The sequence below is a fragment of the Hippichthys cyanospilos genome, chromosome 4 (assembly GCF_059441005.1).
Source record: "Hippichthys cyanospilos isolate Australia breed blue-spotted pipefish chromosome 4, RoL_Hcya_1.0, whole genome shotgun sequence".
Taxonomy (NCBI): Eukaryota; Metazoa; Chordata; class Actinopteri; order Syngnathiformes; family Syngnathidae; genus Hippichthys; species Hippichthys cyanospilos.
In genome coordinates, this window is record NC_142372.1 from 8,656,088 (window position 1) to 8,674,527 (window position 18,440).

The following is an 18,440-nucleotide window of genomic DNA, read 5'->3' on the forward strand; positions in this document are numbered from 1 at the left end:
TGCTTGATCCTAAAGCACTTCCTTTGGAGCACAATTGTGCATCCCAAAATCTGATAATCCCTTTTCTGAAGCAATGTGATATAGGGTTTCTACTGGTGTTTGTCAGATTGTTTGTATGATCATATTTGCTGCCTGGAATTCTGTGTTCTTTTTCTTGTTCTTGTTTTGAATCCCAAGATTATAACTACAGCACTTTCTGTGCTGAGCTGTGCTGTGTACGGCGATCATCTCTACAACAAAACGCATGAACCCAACAGCTTCTATACTTAGACGTGCACCCAGTGCATCATTTCCTAAAGGGAGCAAAGCGTTGGCATTACTAGCGTTGGCATCTCTGTCTTCCTGTCAGAACGCAAAATTTCAACCGCAGAAAAAAAAGAAAGATTCAACCTGCCAAAAGTTAGAAAAAGATGCTCTGAATTCCGTATTTCAAATATGGCTGTATTGACATGTGGCTTCTGGCTTGCGCCTGGGGGCAATTTGAATCACAAAGTGTTCAGATGAGCATTGGTGATTCCTCTCAGGCTTGGGCCAGACATGTGATTGTGCCACAGTCTATTTTAGGTGGGTTACAAGTTTGTTCCAAGTGAAAGAATTTTTCATGCTGCACGGTCAAGTCTCTCAGAGTCGACATCAGTTACGCATCAGTAGTTTTGGGAGTGAAGTGTACAGTACATGCTCCTTACACAGTTAACAAATGTTGGTCTCTCGTGTATGTGAAGTCACATTTTTTCCTATGGTTAATGAATTATGAAGCTTGATCCACAGTGTCAATCTTTCTGGCCTAGGAGGGGTGTATCTTAAAACAGATTGCATCTTTCTTCTCCCATTATTAACAGCACAAGAGGAACTTGACTATGTCCACCCATTTCATTTTAAGGCTGATGACAAAACAGGCAGGAAAGGGCAAATATGTGAGGCAGTGTAAAATATGATAAATGTAACAAAAGTCATCAAAATACAACAATTACAAGCAACTGGTTTTAGGTCATGTCACTAATATTGTAAAAGCCTTCTCTAAATCATTGCTGAGCTAAAGTTTTAAAATATTAAATATTTTGTTCTGAGATCGCAGGTTATTATTTAGTAAGTTGTTTATGATGTTTCTTACAGCATTTCAAGGCCATCTCATGTGGAAACGACAAAACTTGGGTAAACTTACTTTGCCAATGAAGATCTCGGCATTCCCTAGGGAGCCACCGGAGTAAGATTTGCATTATGTTTGGAGGGATAGACATAAATCGATGCGCAAACAGATTTCAAAGTCAGTCTTTCTACTTTTATGCAAATACCTTGTGCGCAATGTGCATCCCAAGGCTAAGCACCAGGTTCCATCCTCATTACTTGAAGGATGCAATGCATTTTTCCAGGTCTCTACCTCAAGGTCCACACAGATTCCTGGGAGTATTACATTCATGCATGCTACTCGGGCTAATGTTGATTCCTGCAGGCTCACACTATACGATACGCCATCTTATCCGTCGTAAAATGTTTACACCTCTTAAGGACTGACTGACTACACATGGCACGATTTGATGTTTTATGGCATCAGATGTAGCTTTTTCATGGATGATTCATGATGGGATTTATGCCAATAAATCCTTCTTGTCGCTTCCGAGCTGATATCCGATAACGCTGATCAGCATATAGCAGTCACGGGGGGCTGCAGCTTGAGTAATTGGACCCTTTGGGGCTTTATATGAGCGCTTGGGTGCCGACGAGCATGACCTAGTATTTCCTGGATTCTGAGGATGCAGACAGAGAGGGCTGGCGGGGGGCTCGGAGTGAGACGGAGAGGTGGGGAGGGGGCTACACAGCAAGCGCAGCAGTTTTTTGGGAACCTCGTGGCACGTCCGTGTGATCCATTACTCATTTAAGCTTCTCTGTTTTAATCCCCTCTGGGTATTTTGTTATCATCCCACAATTTATCAAAGTTTCCTTACACTTCCAGACAGACATTCACCATCACCACTCTTATTTCCAATCGCCACCAACTTTACTGCACCTTCCTTCTAGTAGATCTACTGTAGGCCTGATGAGATCTGTGTCTCAAGGTTGCTTGTCTGTTTTACGCAACTGGTTGACACATTTGTCTTCCTTTGGGACGTTTCTTATGAAAACAGAACAAAAAAGATCACTCCAAAATTCATGCTGACCTTCAATAAGGGCATGTGTAATGGGCATGTCAGTGCAGTAGTAAGCATTGTCACTTTTTGAAGTGTCCACTGTAGTGAACATTTTTTTGTCCATATATTTTGATTCAATTGAGCTTCCCTATTAAGTCTTAGTGTGTCATGTCCTCATGTCCAAGGTTCAAACGGCATTTAAAAAACATGAGCAAAAACCAACAACAGATATTATTAACAAATGTCACAATAAAATTTATTAAAATAAAAAACGTACATATAGCATCCATCATCATCTTCATGTCACAACCATTAATTAATATAACCGTCCATTTTGGTAGAAAAGTCCAATTTTTGCTTTCGATGTTCATTTGTTTAGTTTCAACATCTTTGTTTTGCTCCTCTTCTCAAGCTTCTGAAGCATTTCGTTTTCAACTCTTTACTTTCTGGCTGATTGTTACCTGATTGTGTATCATTTGACAAATTTGCAGGGTTTGAAGCTATAGAACAGTTTTTGAAGGCATTTTAGAAAGAGGGTGAAAAAAATATCCCAGAATATTTGTTAGAAAAGTCCACTGTTCAATTTTTCAGTAGGGCACAGTGTTCTCTGCACCGAAAAATGTATGTAAGGGACAGGACGTGTGCCTGCCTCACGCTGGAGCCAGGCATCTATTTTGTAAACAAATACAAAGCAGCTAAGCCTCTGGCTAGCCAACATAATTCATTAGCTTACAGTATTCTTGTGGCAGGACATCAGACTACAGGTATTTAGTTTATTTGAACTGCAGTCGAAGTCTTCCCTTCGTTCTTTTGTTGAAACCTAAACAAAAACACATCCTAAGCAATAACAAATGTCATGGCATAATGTAGTGTATATAATTCGGACTGATAAAATGGTTGGATGTTTGTATCATTCATTTTCTTGAAAGAAGACAAACTTTGTTGTACATGCTTTGACAAACTATGTATTAGACTTTAAAAAATAGTTCTTTCTACATTCGTAAATGTTTTTTTTTCGTTGTGTTGTAGTTATTAAAAATGTAGTGTCAAAGTTTGCATTTTTCGTGTCAAACGTTAATTTTTATTAAAAAATAAGTCAAATACGGCTTGAACAAACTAAGACACATTACTGTCACTTTGTTTTGTTTTGTGTGTCACTTAGTGTTGTTTTGTCTAGTGTATTTTTTATAGTGTAAAACAATTAAGTTCCATGCTACTTAATACATTCATTGTATCAGTTATTTTCATCACTGCAATGAGCAGAATGCAAAGCTTTCTCTTATTTCATTCATAAGAACATGGCCTTTTTAGTCCCCCAAATTCTCTATAGACAGCATCCTCCTGGTACTTTTCCAGGCTTTTCTCACTACACACGACTGCAAAGGAACACGTTTAACTTCCTAATTCTGGAGCTGACTTTCTATTAAACTTACTGGCATGCCGAAGGTCATCCAGCACTTATGCAACACAGGTGTGGTTATCCTGACAAGTGGCGGGCATTGACATGACCCAGTGAGTCGCTTTCCTTTGTCAGGATGTAGAGCGGGATTGTGGGCTAGAGGGAAGCAGGTTGTGCTTCCGTCATCCATTCACACACTTAAACGGGCCTTGTGTAGCCACACGCCTTCATGCCCTGATCCAGACGGTGGGTAAACATTTAGAGAAAGTTTACGCAACACCGTGATTAGCTGAAAATATAGTCCATGTAATTTTTGCTGAGCGTTTGGAACATGAGAGATAAAAATGGCAAAGTCTTCAAAGCAGCCCATTTTCAGACTGGCTAATTTGAGATGGTGGCCGACGATAATCACTCCTCCGCACTAAAAAATACCACCATCGCATTTGGGTGGCATCCTTGAGCATTACAACTTCTGCCATTGCAGTTCTCTTTTTGGGGAGCTAGCAATTCCCATTTTTTCTATGGCATCCGCCTCATCCTAATTGCTGAAAAAATTATTACCATATCACGCTCTAAGATTTAGTCAAGATGGCAGAAAAAATGTGCCTTGAGACTAAGACCCATAATTAGATGGTTTTGATTGTGGAACTTAAAATTATTAGTATTAATTGTATACCTTCCTGGTAGGGGAATATGTGTGGTACGAATAAGGATTAACTTTTGGATTTTTTTTTTCCACTTTCACAAATTTGGCCTGCCTCTTACAACTTTGCCCATTAGAAAAACACTAGTGTTCATAGAGCTTATGGATGTGAATTAATGTCAACCATGTGCGCCTTTTGCTTATCACACAAGCAACTAATGCTAGCAACAAGATGGCCAAATTGTTAGTCTGTCGCCCTAATGGCCTTATTGAACCCCGATGACATCGATGCCAGCAAACAAACAGGCTGTGTTTACCAACCGGATCATTTGTCCATTGACAGAAAGGATGGAAAAGTGCAACTGAGGAGGCTTTCGATGGACAGGTGACACTATGTAAACATTTGGGCTGATTATTAATTCAGCAGAAATGAAGGCCAAGCTAGGTTAAAAGGTGCTCGAGTCAAACTGCTGCTCTGCTTATTAATCGCCTTTGATCTGGAGTCAATGCATTATTAAAAGAGCCCAATCCGGACAATGGAAAGTGATGAATCAGATACACACGTGAGGGTGCCTGTGAAGCTTCTTTGCTGAAAGTTTTTCAATACCACATGTAGTGCTGAATAAACATTTGATTTGAATCTCCCGCAAGGACATTGACTTGAATATCATATTAATAAGCAAAAAGCCCTGAAGGAGCTTTAAATAAAGTGCAAATTTAGTATTTTCATTGGACGAACAGTATTATGTCTTGAAACAATTGAGGCAAATAGAGTGCAGTGCTTGGTAGCAATCAACAATCTGGCGAGATGAAAGGAAGACAACGTTTTACTCTTGAAGACCACAAATAATCACCGTTTTGGCAGGTAAAGGATGGATGTTTGGTGCTATAGTGCTACAGCAGTTCACTTCTATCTGATATAATGTTGTGCATTAAAACATGGCTAAACACTAATAACTGATTCGACATCAAATGGCATTTCAGGGAATTAAAGGAGTGAGTATCATTACGGCGAGAGCAGGTGCGGTCGAGGCGTGACGAAATGCTGTGTTTAAGCAACGGGAAAAAACGAGCGTTCTGACTACTGCTCGGGCCTGAAATTGATAAATCAGGGAGTAAAGCCCATCTGTGTGGCGCCATTAAGCGGGCCATCACATCTAAAACGCTAATGTTTGTTTAATTAAGCCTTGGGCAGCATGGGGATACTACAGGTGTTGTGGTTCTCCCAATAGGTCTTGGTGGGCACGGGACTTTATTGTCGTAACGAGTGATTCTTTAGGTCGTTAAATTTCTGCATTTTTTAATCACGTATCATCTGGCATCCGAGGCACATTTCCATCACTTGTCATTCTGGCAGCTCGTTCGGCGAGCGTTACGGCGTTGTTGGCTTGCTATCTAGCTTCCATCAGCGTGTTGCGCGGACAAAAATGACAGCAAACCTGAGACCAGCTGTCTCAGCTCATTATGACAATCAACACTGCTGCAATGGTGAGGGAACACACACATACACACACACCCACACTGACAGCTTTCATTCTGTGACACATTTAGCTGCCTGCCTTTTGTTACTAATAGAGAAATCGACTTGGCTTTTGAAAGCGCTCAATTAGGTCGAACTAAGTGATAGCAGGGAAATGTGAACGTGGACAAGTAATTACTATATGTCTGCAGAATGCCACTCTAGCATGACAATGAGTTGATAAAGGACTAACGTGTTCGCTGTTTTATTAGAACCAGAATAAGAGTTTGTTATAAAGTTGTATTTGTCCTGATACATTATTGTACCAAACAACTGTGCAATACATTGTGAAATTAGAATTTTGCCTGCTGATACTTTATATTGATACATTCTACCAAATATATGATGTAAAGAGATATTGCAACTTATGCTAGTGCATCCTTACTGTATTGCACCAAACAACAATATGATACCGAGTGATTATTCTGTGAGTATGCTTGTGTATTTATAAAGCAACGTGACAAGTGGCGGACAACTCTGTGGAATATTCTTGAAGAAAAAATGGAATGGTGCACTTTAAATGCTTCTTAAATACCCTGTAACACTTTCACCAAAGAAATAAGAAAAAGAAAAGAAAAAATTGTCACGATTATTTCAAGATTGCAAAGGTTCTCTAAATATTTGCCAACATGTTTCATATTCTGTTTCTTGCCACAAATGTTCGCAAATGTTCACCCCTCAGTGGGATAGATGCTCGCTAAACTGATACTGCTCTAAAGTTGAGCCTAATAGCAATTACTGATACAATACATTGCAACATTGGTATTTGGTCCCGAAAGCAAGGCCTCTTTTAGCTCCCTTTTTTTCTGACTTTAATGCTGGCTGATATTCACTTTGCATCGCAGCAACTTTGAACATATAAGCCTCAGGATAGCTCTTAAGCAGTCATGTATTCCAACAATCCACCTTTCATCTTGACTCCCCGCTGCGCTGCGCCTTTGTTTGTTGACAATGGAAGCTGGAAGAGAAGTTCCATTTAGACGGCACTCATTGCTGTCCCGCCGCCAGCCCGTTGCAACTACTCCTCACCCAAAAGTACTTCCGCAGATTGCTCAGTGAGGCACCCCACCATTGTTGTTTCTGTTACTCCATCTCAACTCCTCTCACCCTCATGTATTGGCTTTTTAATAGCCATGTACATCCTCTTTCAGCATTCTAGTGCCTTGCCAAGTGCTGAGACACAAACATGCAATGACAACAACCTTTAGTGTCATGCCAAAATTAAATATTAGCAAACTCTTGACATAAGAATACAATATAAACACATTTGAGGCATCCATTAATTAGTTCATAATTTATCAATTATAAATCAAAGATGTTTTATTATTAATAATCATTTGGATACCTTGGGCTGCTCGGTGGCCCAGTGGTTAGCACATGTGCCTCACGGTTCAATTCCAACTTGCTCCAGACTTCCTGTGAGGAATTTGGTTGTTCTCCCGGTGCCCGTGTGGGTTTCCTCCGGGCACTCCGGCTTCCATCCACATTCCAAAAACATGCATTGAAGCTGTATTGGTAAGTCAAAAATGTTCTTAGGTGATTGTGACTGCTTTTTTGTCTCTGTGTACGCTGCGATTGGCTGGCAACCAGTTCAAGGTGTCCCCCTCTTACTGCTCGAAGTCATCCGGTTTAGGGACCAGCAAGCCAGCGACCATAATGAGAATAAGGGACTATAGGTGATAGATGGATGGATACCTTTTTAACTTTAAAACTGTGCAAATCGTCAGAACATCAGCTTTTCAATGAAAGGTTTGTTTTTACTTTGCAAAATAATGATCAGAGATCAGAGCCTACAGTATTTTACAACCAGTTACAGACATGTGTTAAATGAATCATAATTAATTGAAAATATCTATTTTTTTGTATTAATGACAATATATATTAATTGAAAACATAATCCACAAATTAATTTATTGCTAAAATAATAGTTAGCTGCCCTAAGGTAAGACTAGGTAATCGTTAGCATGAAATAAATAAAAAAGGAAAATGAAAAAAAAAAAAAATCTTAAACCGGACATGCTGTCAAAATGACAATTTGAATTTTGTTAATACACATGGGTGCCAACTTTTAAAACATGGAATTAATCTGCCTACTGAAAATGTGTTTGTCAGCGAGGCATACTTGCATCTCTGCCATACAGTTACATAAAAGGCTTACTCTGCAGATAAATTCACTGGTTACAAGAGCAAAATATTTAATGGGATTAATTTACAAAAATACATATCTTTGAACAATAAATGAATCCTCTTACTTACTTGCTGAGTGCAAACCACTGAAAAAAATGAAGCTTACTTAGAACCAAGCACATACTACAAAAACAGGTCTGTAACAACACCTGCAACAGCCTTAATGTTTTTTTTTTCTCAAGAAGAAATAGTACAAAAGTACCAGAATCACTCAAAGTGAGTATGGAGTTAGCTTTTTCGGTCATTTCATGCCCACAAAGCCAACCTCATCGTCGTCATTGTGTCCCACTCTTTCTGCGTTCAGCCTGAACGCGAAATATTGCGTCGTTACGCTCATTCGGTAGGCTTTCAGGTGAGGCTGTTCTAATGCTACTCCCCTTCTTGCTGCTGGCGCAGGATTTGATGGCTTTCTTTATTTCTTAAGCTTATTGAAGTCTTAACCTTGCATTCGCCCCCTGGTGGTAGGATGACTGAAAGTGCTTGATTCGACATGTACAGTAGCTTGCTTTTGAAGTGTTAATATCGTTGAGGATCAGCTTAATTAATCGTGATTGCGATTAAAATTCAAATAATTACATGACAAGCTTGGCTAAAAACCTAGAGCCACTCTCGAACCAATTAGACGAATTTGATCGGATCACATTTAACTGGCAGTTTCGGTACATTTCCATTCGAATTCCCAAAGTCAGTCTTATTTTATACGTTGTTTTAACCTTGTTGGCCACTTCACTTTTCCCTCAGGGAGAATTGGACTTCATTTGTGCTTCTTCTTCCCCGTATGCTTTGCATTCATGTCCAACCTCGAGGCTTTCAAACAAAGCAGCAGATGGTGGATTATCCAAACAAGTGGATAAATAACCTAGTTCCCCTCTGAGTTTGGCCACTACTTAGAGTGGCTGAGCACTGGCACTGGCCACCGTCCATGCCTCACCGCCTCCGTGTGTCACATCCTGTCTTCGCCTGTTCCCTTACGACCTTTTCACTGTCAAGCCTCGCTAATTCTGTCACAACTTGGTCATTTTTGGTGTAGAACTGTGACATGATACTTCAGCTTCATTTGGTTTTAATTTTACTCTTTTTTTTTTTTTCCCCTCAAATGCATGTTTAGAATGTTTTTTTTTTTTTAATCAAAACTTGTACCATTAAAGATGCAAAGGAATCTGCTGGATATTTCATTTTCCAATGTATAGCAGTAAACCCATTATCTAATTGTCGCTTTCCGTACAATAATAAGGACAAGTCATCTAGCAATGCCAACATCTAGCCCCTGATTGTGATGTATTGCCCATCCACTGAGCAATCCTTTCATCTTAATAGTGATCAAATGCCTCTTTCCCGATTGGACTGCATTCCCCACATGCCTGGAGACAGAGATTCTCTATGCTCTGCTTGAATAACTAATGAATGCTAAAAAATGAGGCTACCTTATGCAGGCAGACAGCTACTAGAATCCGACAAATGATAGAATACCCCCCGTCCCCTGGCCCCCCTACCGTGCCATCATCCTCAGCCACTGCATTATCTTCTCATCCGTTCATGTTTTTATTCATGGACTCTCCAGCCGTTCATATTTCTAGTCAAGAGTTGTTTGCCTTGACTGGCAGCCTGAAAAGGTCGGCCGCCATTTAGTTGGAGTTGAGTGTGAAATGTGGGGTACATAGCCAGCATGGTGATAAGACGCCCGACCGCATTAGTCTTGACGTCAGAAATGAGCTATGAATCAGACCGGAGAAGAAGAAGGCTGACAATTCCTAGAGAATCGAAAGCCAAGAGAAGAAATTGGCCCCTCCTTTTCCTGACAGGATTCCGGAGGTTTCCTGTGTCTAAGCAGGGCGTGCATGAAGTCGCGCTCGCTCAAAGTCTCCACACCCAGGACTGGAGCCTCGGCTCTGAATAGAGTCGACAGTGCCCGTCCACTTACTCCTTGAATAAAAAAAAAAAAAAAAAAAATCGAAACACACTACTGCAGGTAAGGTAGGAGATGATTTTGACTGCTTAGCGAGTTATTTTATGTATGCACTCCTCTCGAGGAGAGCAGGCAGATAGCTTTCCCATACTTAAAAACTCATCATTGTGTAAAATTGAGTTTGGTAGCAATTACATATGTGACATCCCAAAATTGGACTGGCAGTGGAGCTAGGATTTAGCAACATTAAATTTGGGAGGCGTGTAAAAATGTCGAAGGAAGGTGTGCCCAAAAAGACCCAGGAATTCAACCATTTTGGCGTGATGTGATCATTTTAGGGCCAATTTGGCCTTTCATAGGATACTTCAAAACCAAACATGTCTGACAGGTTTTGTATTTTGGATTAAACAGACTGATTCTCAACGGAAAATTTGGTAGGTTTCATCACTTTTAGATGATGCTGTTTCACAATGGTATGGAACTTTCATTAAACATATTGGCAAAGCATTTTTCACCTTGCAGCATGATATTTGGTAGTCAGTTCAATGAGTAGTCCTGCAAGAATACTGTCAAGGAATGCCAAAAAAAGACACAGAAAGTTTACTTTTTTAGTTGAAACAGAATTTTTTTAGTTTAGCTGTATAATATGTAGCATTTGTACGTTTTTTTGTTTTTGTTTTACCCACAAGCCCCAGGTCGCATACCCCAAGCAGGATTACCTTTGCGCTGTTAAATTATCCAACCCTACATCATCATGCTGACAGCTGTTTCTAATATTTTGTTATCTACAGAAAAGCCACAAACTGTTAGAATGCCTCCCTTCTCCGACAGTATCGTACCCAGATAGTATGTAATCGTCTGGCTACGGAGCCAGAAGACAAGTGCCACCATTTTATCTGTCATCACTGGCACACTGGAAGTATGCAGCCTCGCAAGCTTTCCATTCGTCCATAATGACACGGTAGAGTTTTTAGCATGCACGCTAAAACTCTCTTTGTACATTTTCGCATTGGAGTAATTACAGTCGAGCGCAGGCGGTGCGTGTGGCATTCCCTTCAAACGGTGTGACGTAAAGTGGGTAGAGTGCTGGAGTAGACATTCCTGGAAGAGAACATGCTCAGCGGACAGGGGACACATCCTCCAAGTTTTGGTTTAGCTTGCCTTGTTTTTTTTTTCTTTTTTTGGGGCACCGATGTTGGCATTCCTACAGGAGGCCAAACCACATAGAGTATAATTACATGCCTGTGAATGACAATTCATACCAAATGAGATGGTACTAACATGCTTTGTCAATGTTGACTTTTACACAATAGTACAACTTCAGGGTTTGTCTTTGAAGTTAAACCCTATTGTGACACTATGCGCGCTGCTATACAAGTCCTATGCCAGTTTCCGGTGTGGTAATTATTATGGCTTTCCTGAAACAGTGAACTCCAGTGTGGACTTTAAAATTTAGTGGTGCGCTGACTGATGTTTGGCAGTGCTGCTGTTGGGATTGATGGAGAGCTGGTGCACTGCAGTCATCCAGAGTGGCTTCATAAAACCTCACACCAGCTTACACTGAGGACTGTTTTTTTTTATTTATTTTTCCTTCTCTCTCTTTGTGAGTAAACTCAAGCCTAAGCTGGTGGACATCAGGCAATGGGTGCGGTCCACAAATTCAGTTGAATAACAGTAAATAAAGCACTGTAATAAGGAATGTGCTCTCAACACTGATTTACACTAATAGTGTTAATATAGTCAAGGTTAAATGTTGCAGAAGTCTTTTATACTTTCTATCAGTTAAATCTAATAGATCTATTGTAGACTTTGAAGCAAATGTTTTCGTGTGTTTTACACATGAGTTATTAAAACTTTTGTGACCATAATTCATCCATTTTTTATGGTGCTTGAGCATCTATATCCCAGCTAACTTTGGGTGAGGCTTGATTCACCTGTACTTGTTTTCTAGTATAGTTTTGTATACTTTTTTCCATACAAAATTGACATGTACACTAGGTCCCCCTTCTTTCCAGTCCCTAATGTTTAAATTCCTTTGATTAACAGTGAGCCGCATGCAAAGATAATGACAAACACGTAAAACAGAAAACACAAGCACTTTCATCATTGCATACAGCTGACTTGCCAAATATTGATTCAAACACCCCTCAATTTAGTAGTTATGATTTTGGTACCCCATAAAAAATCTATCAATGAAGTTATTTGACTTGTGAGTCACATTTTCAAATAGAACAAATTGGAGTCCAGATTTCACCACTTATGGTTAATGGATATCCATTTTTTTGTGAATATTGTCTCGGCTATGTGACCTATTTTTTCCCTTTTTTTTCAATGTAAAGGAGTTTATTTTTGGGAAGAATCTGCGTGAATACAAGTGTCAAATTTTTATAAGCAGCCCTCAGGTGACCTTAAGAGCAGCTTCACCTCTGCCGCCTATGACACACCTTTTAAAACAACAAAACAGGATACAGCCATAAAACACAGTTAATTGTAATTAACTTTAGTAACGTTGGCACTCGAGGTAAACTGGACTTTTTTTTTGTTTTGTTTTTTTGATAGGCTTAATTTTGTTTGGCCTGCAGAGTGAAATGTAGCAAGCCTCCTCTGGTTTTAAACAGGAGATGCCAGTTAGGGCGCTTTGCAATTACTCAAGGGCATATCAGCAGGAAGCCAAATATGCCAATCAGTCCCGAGTCATTCCTAATGTTTTTCCATTGTCATTTTCAATATTTTTTTGTTTAAGACCAAACAGTCTATAATCAGGTGGATATCACGTTTTGTTTTTCCTGTGACTTTGTCAGATTGCTAAGTAAACACTGTATACTATGATAATACCATCGTCGCTGTGTTTAACTCGTGTCATCCTTGTGCACCTTTCCCTGAGGAAAGCCACTGGATTTTCAAATCAATATGAAGGCCTTTAAGCATGATTAGATATTTTTACCCTGACATCATGAATATTGATGCATCTTTTTGATTAATTAAACATAATTTTGTAATTTGCTTCTTTTGCAGCCTACTTTTGTGCTTCTAATTAGGCTTTGAAGTCAGGAAATACAGTCGTGTAATTTTTTTTAAACTTTTATTTGGTATAGTAATCATCTCCACTAGTTATAGTGGGTTCACACACAGTTCAGGGTGGCTATTGTTGCCACATCTTGGTAACCCAGTTTTTGTGTGAAGAGTGTATTTGCTGACATCCAGTGAGTGACAGCCCAAAGAGGGTACAGAAACTTAATGAAGGGAGGAATAGAACCTTATTCTGGTGTTTTCATTGTTTGGCTGGGGTGAGAGCAAAAACACAAACTCAGAGCAGCAACATTTGAAAAACATATGTCTTGTTATTTCTCATAGTAACCTATTTAGCTTTTAGGAAGACGTTGGCTCGAACGTGAATGCATCACTGTAGACTGAGGCCAGAGTGTGAGATAGACAGACAGACAGACAGACAGACTGACTGACATGACACTGGAACCAGCATTTGGTTTACATGGTAACATTAGCATACGTGCCAGCAGTTTGACAGTTAAGGACTTAAACTATTTGGTAACACCAGTTGACGAATCTTAAAAAAGATTGTGTATGGAGTTCAACGTTAGTCAAGTAGAGCCAAGTTGCGCAAGACCTTTTGCAATGCCACGTCAACATTTAGAAAAATTACCGTTTTCATGTACAATTTCAAGCAAGCAGTCGACTGCAGAGATATCAATACATAGATCCTTCGGCTGACGTCCCGTCGTGTTGAGCAAATCCTACGATGGTCTCAAAACCCCAATTATAAAACGATACGTCGCTTGTATCTTAGATTCATAACTGAAACAAACAAACATCTGTGTCAGAATTGCAAAAGAACTCAATGAATTAACAGCCATATACATGCGCTACTGGTAATCACTGTTTATCTATGGTGAAGTTTGAGGGTCAAAAGTGAAGGTGTACCAACTTCCCTATCATCACTAATGGGGCGTTGACCTCCATTGGAAAGAGGCCACACCGTGACAATTCATCACATCTACATCCGCATGTCACCAGCTCATCCTTTTCCCCCGGCCCGTTTTTGGTGACCACACATGCAGCTTTCCGCGTCACCAAACATGGAGTTAACAGACATGGATGATTTGCCTTTTCCATGCCTTCTAGTCTCCCTCCGTTTAATTCCCCAGCCCTCGCTCCTTCGCTACATTCCCGTGCTTGGTCGTCTTCCTCCATTGCAGTCTGCACTCCGGGTCTAATCCGCGGCTTTTCTTATCTGCAACGAAGGAACAGCAACCACGTACAAAAAATAGCTTGGTTTCTGCACATCACTGCTCTGCAAAAAGTCGTGCCTTTAGTGTGTCAGACTTGCATCCTAATACGATTTATATGACAGTGATGCCATTCTAACTGCCACGTTTTCATTTTTGTGTGCATTTTCTGTTTTCTCTGCCTTTGGGTGTTTGTCAACCACACTTACCAGAGAGGACACTGTAAAGGGGATGTTAATTTCATTGGGGATAAGAAGAGCTGAGTTAAGTTAGTTCAATTGAAGTTGTCTTTGTTTCCTTTATGCTTGTTAGTTTATTTCTATGTGGATTTTTTTTTGTCTAGTTTTCATGCAAGTTTATCATGACACATTCATTGACCATCCCATTAACCAATTTTCCAGGAAATCTGCAAAATATATGCTCCGAATACTGTATCAGTCAATGCGCCATACACTGTTTTATTTATTTATTTATTTTACTTTGACTGGCCCTGACTACAAATCCTCAAGCTTTGTAAGTTACCTGTGCTGGAGTGGGGTGGGTGTCTGCTGTGTTTGGGTGGAGAATGTTCTTCCATTATCTGGGCCGGCTGCGTACCAAAGCAATCTTCACATTCATCTTTTCCATTAACCAGCTTTCACCTCGCTCTTAATGAGCTGTGATGGCGCCCGCGTACCGGTCGGGATCGATGCCCAAAGTGGACTCTGGGAATATGCATGAGTGTGGCATTGCTTGATCGGTATTAAATCACATACACAGGCAAATTCCCTCAGTGTTGTGTTATCATCTTCAGTTTGACAGCCAGTTTGCTTAATTAAACATTATATGCCAAACGCTCACACCCAATCATGTTTAATGACAGCAAGCACACAATTTATTCCTTAGAACATCTGTTGAAGGAGCCAAACACACATCTTTATAAGATCTCATTTCTTAGTGTTTTTAGAGCAAGATCCACTGTGAATTCACATGGAAATCTAAAGCACAGGTGTCAAACTTAAGGCCAGATCCAGCCCACCACAATTGTCATGTAGCTTGTGTAATCATAAACAATGCCCACAAAATTGTGTTCAGTCGATTATTTCTGCTTCTTCGTCATTTAATCTCATTACCGTTGGAAAGCCTTAAATTTATAATTGATGCCACATTTGTATAGAACGTACATTTGTCGGATGAGCAGCAGGGTTGAGCATGTGGTTTGCACCCATGAAACATTTGACAACTTGCCAGTAGTGTGTAATATGCTGTTTACATGGAGTTTTTTTGTTTTTGTTTTTCAAGACTCTTTACCTGTGAGTATAAAACAACCATCATTTCAGGGCAAGTAAACATTTATCTATCACAGTTTTTTAAATACAAGATAATAATAGAAGAATAATAAGACTATCTAATAATAAGAATAATCTATCACAGTTTTTTAAATACAAGATAATAATAGAAGAATAATAAGAATAATAATGTTAAGACTATTTCTTCACCATTATCTTAATGGTAAATAAAGACGCTCATATTTGAATAAGGGTGTTTACAATAATAGGAAAAGTGTTTTCTCCCTATTATTTGTAACAGCTTACATAACACTTAGCCCTTAAGCCTTCCAAACAGAGCTTTTTCCCTAATGAGGCTCCAAGTGCTGTGTTCAGGGGCTGTCGTACAAAGAAGCGTCCCTCACCTCATTACCTTTGACTCACTGTCACAGTGTATTTTTGTTGTTTATAGCTGCCGACTGTGTAACACTCACTTGTCTGCCTCGCTTTATCTATTGACTGCCTTTCTTTGTCTTACCATCCCCACGGCCTTTGTTCTTCTTCTTCCTCTTCTTCTTCTCTGTCACTTTGTCTGGATCACTTCCGTCGCTTCGCTCTGTGCCCTGTTGTTTCCTATGGCTTGTTCTCTGCCCCACAATCCAGGGAATGAATCTATGTGCGTGTTGTTATCTTGTCTGGGAAATTCTTCACAAGTTTTTCTCCTCCAGGCCATCTGAGGGAAGAGCCAGGGTTAGGGTTAGGGTTAACCTTAACCCCTTAAGTCAACCAGCTACTTAGTGCTTGGTCCAACGATGTAATGGTACACTTTGTGACTTTTGAGGCACATATCTATTGTCCTGTTTTTTTTAATCTTTCTGGACAACTTTCCATTTCAGATTTTAAGGCAGCTTTCCTTCATGACATTTAGAAAATGAATAAACAAAACAACAAGATTGATAGGAAGTTAGCAAGTTCAAGATATACATTTTTAATAGCAAACAGTAAGCAATAAAACAGAAAAAAACAGTAATAGAGCAGTAAGGGCAGTAATAATTAAGCACTAATAAGAAAGTAAATGAAAAGACTCACATTGTTAGCATATTATGCAGAAGATGTAGTGGAAGAAACTGTATATGTTTGAGGATGATAGTGCAAAATATTATGTATTTAGCAGCTTTCCTGCACTGCGCAGGATTTGTAAGGTGCGTGGGTGCATGCGGTAAAGTGACTGGTGATGAGGCAGATTAGTGTGTCAAGGATTTGTTGAGCAGCGCCTATGGCGGCTGTTGCAAAGTTGTTAGTATTCTGCGAGCGCAAGCCATCTCATGGCTCCGCTCATCAAGCGGAAAGACAGTCAACAGCGAGGCCACTGCGGGTCAGGGAGTAAACACCTTCCCTTGTCGGCCGTGTGCCTGACTGACACCTTACGTGCCATCACATAACTCCCACTTCATCTGCGCTGCTAGACCATCACACCAAATAGATGACTGGATGTTACTTACATGCCCAGCAGCTACTCCGGACTGTGTGTTCACATCTTAATTATATCGTTTTCCTTTAGCTTTCACACAGCATTAGCAGAATTACTTGGAGCGGTGATATTAATGTTCGTCTGGCAGCAATTGAATGTGTTATCAGTTAATTCAGCTGCCTCGCTGGGATGTTATGATCCTCTCAATTGGTGTACTTTCACACCCATCAGAGCATTAGAAAATTCAGATGAAATGTTACTGTAGGAGCTAGCTACCTTTAGGAGGCATTTGTCATGTCCTTAGACTAGAAATACTGTTTTCAATTTAGCTTTGCATGCAGTGTAACACTGAACAGATGGATATGTCAATCAAAAGTTTAGACGGGCAAAAGTTATGATTGTTTTATTGTTTTGTGGGTTGTGGTCATGGCCAATTTGTTAAACTTGACAGAGTTCTTAAAATGATTAATTCAATTGTACAACAGATGCAATCATACTCCACGCACAGTAGCTGTAACATTTCGAGGGGAGACTAACTGTGGCAGACGGGAGAAACCACTGGTTTTGGCTTTATGCACACATTCTAGTGACTGACTTTTATTGTGTAAGTAAATGGTTTTAAGGTTGAATGCCGTTTTCTGTGCTGTGTGCCCCCCACCCTTTGCACACTATTCCAGTGGCATTTAACAGATGCTTGTGGTCACTGCTACTGCAGCTTTAATGAGGCACACTTTCTCCACTTTTAAAACACTCACAGCACTCGACTGACTAATCAGAATTCACAGTGCTTCAGTCTTGCTTTTTAAAGGGCCGGTATAAGAGGAAGTGAAGCATCTGGACAGGAAGTGGGACTTCCTGCTGGGGGAGGGATCAGGTGGGGTTGCGTGGACCCTAATCTTAAACACAGAGAGGTCAAAGACTGCGGCCGGGTTGCAACATGCAAGACTTTGGACGTCATGGCAGGCACTGTAATTTTCTTAGACAGATGTGTCCCCACCCAGGCCTCAACACAAGTTTGCAGGGAAGGATGGAAAGAAGGCAGCATGGAAGGAATTGGATTTATTTGCATCTTTCTTGTCTGTAATACACCAAAGGGTGGTACCAAATCATAAACTAAGGCTTTTGCAGAACTAAAATGGCACCTGGTAGAAAAAAAGTGTTGCCCAGGCTTGGATTAAAAAATAACTTTACCACAATCTTACAAAGTGATTTGCTCCTTTGTTGGCGAGCTTAGACCTCAACTTTATGGCCACACTGTGTAAATTACCTGCAAGATCAAAGAGTGTGAGTGTGCCTAATGCCATGAACACAGATCCAGGCAACGCTACCTCTCCTCCACCGACGGCCCCATTAGGCTCCTGAACGCATTGCTCGTTTTTGCCGCAAGAGCTACCAGCAGGTAAAGAGGCAATTATGCAGCAGTAGCGGCATAATATTTCATTCCCTTCACATGGTGGACACTAACGGCTTCATGCAGAATATGAGGGCGGTCGCAGAAAATGGGGAGCTCTCAAGGGCACGGTGGTTCATTAGAAGTGTCGTTTTGCAAGGAGAATGAAAGGATTGGAGGGAGCATTCTGCTTTAGGTAAGGTGTCATTGAGGAGATTCTCCACATGGATGCCATAGTAAGGCAAAGACCAGTTTAAAATAGAACCAAGAAATCAATTTGTACAAATAAGGTCTTCTCTATAATAGAT

The 18,440-nt window shown here is 40.3% G+C and overlaps 1 protein-coding gene across 5 annotated transcripts in view; it reads left to right on the forward strand.

Moving 5' to 3' along the window:
• Nucleotides 1-18,440, forward strand: part of shf (Src homology 2 domain containing F) — a 75,242-nt gene that overhangs the window by 34,202 nt on the left and 22,600 nt on the right. The window lies entirely within an intron of this gene.